Raw genomic sequence first — 4,273 nt, forward strand, 5'->3', positions numbered from 1 at the left:
AAACCAATCAGGTGATTTAATATACTAAATACCCAATACTAAACCAATCAGGTGATTTAATATACTAAATACCCAATACTGAACCAATCAGGTGATTTAATATACTAAATACCCAATACTAAACCAATCAGGTGATTTAATATACTAAATACCCAATACTAAACCAATCAGGTGATTTAATATACTAAATACCCAATACTAAACCAATCAGGTGATTTAAGATACTAAATACCCAATACTAAACCAATCAGGTGATTTAAGATACTAAATACCCAATACTAAACCAATCAGGTGATTTAAGATACTAAATACCCAATACTAAACCAATCAGGTGATTTAATATACTAAATACCCAATACTAAACCAATCAGGTGATTTAATATACTAAATACCCAATACTAAACCAATCAGGTGATTTAATATACTAAATACCCAATGCGGAGTAGCAGTGCGGTCGTGGTTTTATTCTGTGTCCTAGTGTAAATATCCAGTTTCCTGTTTTTTTGTGTCTATTTTGTATATATTTCTCAATTTTACTTTTCATTCTTTAACTAAATATACTTTCCTGCAACCCGCCTCACCCAACGTGGAAAGGATTCTATTATTTCTTTATAACTTTCATCAAGAACCTTAAGCTGAAACTAGTCTAGCTGCTACTGAATGGCTACTTACTATTAGCCACCGTTAGCGTCTTTACCATTGTCCGTGGCCTACACTATCCACCAGCCAGCTCTAGCTCTAGCCTGGACAATTCGTCGGCCAGTCTGCACAGCGTGCTATCGACCCAGAGCATATCGGATATTCTGCCGGAATCACTGGACCCTAGCGGCGGATCACCGCAACCAGCTAGCTGCAACCTGTTGTTGGCTAATTACCATTGCCCCATAGCAAGCACCAGGTAGCCTTGAGCTAGCCTCGAGCCAGGCCTATCTCCCGGCTATCTACCTCTCTGTCAACCGGACGGGACCTCCTAGTGTTGACACTGAGTCCCGCCGATCCAACACGACTGGTTCGCCGACGAAATCATCTGATGTGGTTTCAACAGGCTTCCCGTTGCGAAGATGAAGATCCATCTGCTAGCCCCGGCCCGCTAGCACACGCAAACTACAACTGTGCTTCCTGCTAGCTGTGCTGAAGCACCAATTTGAACTGCTCTCGGACTCACATATTGCTGTTCACTGGACCTTATGATCACTCAGCTGCACAGCTGATGTCTGCTGGACTGTTCCTTTACACGGTACCCTGTCCTGTTTATTCTGTTTAGCCTCAGCCCAAACTTTATCGCTGTTACCAGTTGTTGTCTTAGCTCTCTCTAATAACACCTGTGATTGCTTTATGCCTCTCTCCCATGTCAATATGCCTTGCCTATTGCTGTTTGGGTTAGTTCTTATTATACAATTTCACTGTAGAACCCCAAGTCCCTCTCAAACTGCCTCAAATAGTTCCTTTGTTCCACCCCCCATACACGTGGAGACCGGCTCAATCGGTGCCTCCAGTGATGCTATCTCTTTCATTGTTACCCAACGCTTAGGTTTACCTCAACTGTACTCATATCCTTCCATATCCTTTTCTGTACATAATGCCCTGAATCTTTTCTACAACGCCCGGAAATCTGCCCCCCTTTATTCTCTGTACCCAACGCACTAGAAGACCAGTTCTTAAAGCCTTTAGTCATATCCTTATTCTACTCCTCCTCTGTTCCTCTGGTGATGTAGAGGTTAACCCAGGCCCTGTAGCCCCCAGTATCACTCCTACTCCCCAGGAGCTATCATTTGTTGACTTCTGTAACCGTAAAAGTTGGTTTTCTGCACGTAAATATCAGAAGCCTCCTTCCTAAGTTTGAGTTATTCACTGCGTTAGCACACTCCGCCAACCCTGATGTTCTAGCAGTGTCTGAATCCTGGCTTAGGAAGGCCACCAAAAATTCTGAAATGTCCATCCACAACTACAACATTTTCCGTCTAGATAGAACTACCAAAGGGGGTGGAGTTGCAATCTACTGTAGAGAGCCTGCAGAGCTCTATCATACTATCCAGGTCCGTGCCCAAACAGTTTGAGCTTCTACTTCTAAAAATCCACCTTTCCAGAAATAAACCTCTCACTGTTGCCGCTTGCTACAGACCCCCCTCAGCCCCCAGCTGTGCCCTGGACACCATATGTGAATTGATTGCCCCCCATCTATCCTCAGAGTTCGTACTGCTTGGTGACCTAAACTGGGATATGCTTAACACCCCGGCCATCCTACAATCTAAACTAGATGCCCTCAATCTCACACAAATTATCAACGAACCTACCAGGTACAACCCTAAATCCGTAAACATGGGTACCCTCATAGATATCATCCTGACAAATTTACCCTCTAAATACACCTCCGCTGTCTTCAACCAGGATCTCAGAGATCACTGCCTTATTGCCTGCGTCCGTAACAGGTTCGCGGTCAAACGACCACCCCTCATCACTGTCAAACGCTCCCTAAAACACTTCAGCGAGCAGGCCTTCCTAATTGACCTGGCCCAGGTACCCTGGATGGATATAGATCTCATTCCGTCAGTAGAGGATGCCTGGTTGTTCTTTAAAAGTAATTTCCTCTCAATCTTAAATAAACATGCCCCATTCAAAAAATACAGAACTAAGAACAGATATAGCCCCTGGTTCTCCTCAGACTTGACTGCCCTTGACCAGCACCAAAACATCCTGTGGCGTACTGCATTAGCATCAAATAGCCCCCGCGATATGCAACTTTTCAGGGAAGTTAGGAACCAATATACACAAGCAGTTAGGAAAGCAAAGGCTAACTTTTTCAAACAGACATTTGCATCCTGTAGCACTAACTCCAAAAAGTTTTGGGACACTGTAAAGTCCATGGAGAATAAGAGCACTTCCTCCCAGCTGCTCACTGCACTGACGCTAGGAAACACTATCGCCACCGATAAATCTACAATAATCGAGAATTTCAACAAGCATTTTGCTACGGCTGGCCATGCTTTCCACCTGGCTACCACTACCCCTCGAATCCCACCGTACCTTCTCCGCTATGCAATCCGGTTTCCGAGCTGGTCATGGGTGCACTTCAGCCACGCTCAAGGTCCTAAACGATATTATAACCGCGATCGATAATAGACAGTACTGTGCAGCCGTCTTCGACCTGGCCAAGGCTTTCGACTCTGTCAACCACTGCATTCTTATTGGCAGACTAAATAGCCTTGGTTTCTCAAATGACTGCCTCGCCTGGTTCACCAACTACTTCTCAGATAGAGTTCAATGTGTCAAATCGGAGGGCCTGTTGTCTGGACCTATGGCAGTCTCTATGGGGGTGCCACAGGGTTCAATTCTTGGGCCGACTCTTTTCTCTGTGTATATCAATGATGTCGCTTTTGCTGCTGGTGACTCTCAGATCCACCTCTACGCAGACGACACCATTTTGTATACATCTGGCCCTTCATTGGACACTGTGTTAACAAACCTCCAAACGAGCTTCAATGCCATACAACACTCCTTCAGTAGCCTCCAACTGCTCTTAAACACTAGTAAAACTAAATGCATGCTCTTCAACCGAACGCTGCTTGCACCCGCCCACCCGACTAGAATCACTACTCTCGACGGGTCTGACCTAGAGTATGTGGACAACTACAAATACCTAGGTGTCTGGTTAGACTGTAAACTCTCCTTCCAGACTCACATTAAGAATCTCCAATCCAAAGTTAAATCTAGAATCGGTTTCCTATTTCGCAACAAAGCCTCCTTCACTCATGCTGCCAAACATGCCCTCGTAAAACTGACTATCCTACCGATCCTTGACTTCGGCGATGTCATTTACAAAATAGCCTCCAACACTCTACTCAGCAAATTGGATGTAGTCTATCACAGTGCCATCCGTTTTGTCTCCAAAGCCCCATATACTACCCACTGTCACGGTCGTCGTTAATAGAGGAAGCGGACCAAAGCGCAGCGTGTCCAAGAAACATGACTTTATTCAATAACGTATCCAAAACAAAAGACGACTCAATGAAGTCCAACAGTAACACTGACTGAAAAGGAACAAGGAAACAAAAACCCACAAAACCAAGGTGAAACCACACAGTTTAAATATGGCTCCCAATCAGAGATAACGAGCCGACAGCTGTCACTCGTTACCTCCGATTGGGAGTCACATGAATAATCACCAAACATAGAAATGAACAACTAGAAAAACCAACATAGAAATACACCCAAAATGAAAATGAACAACCCTGGCTCAAATATCAAAGTCCATGGAGCCAGAGTGTCACAGTAC

This window comes from Coregonus clupeaformis, unplaced genomic scaffold, assembly GCF_020615455.1.
Source record: "Coregonus clupeaformis isolate EN_2021a unplaced genomic scaffold, ASM2061545v1 scaf0947, whole genome shotgun sequence".
In the NCBI taxonomy this organism is placed as follows: domain Eukaryota; kingdom Metazoa; phylum Chordata; class Actinopteri; order Salmoniformes; family Salmonidae; genus Coregonus; species Coregonus clupeaformis.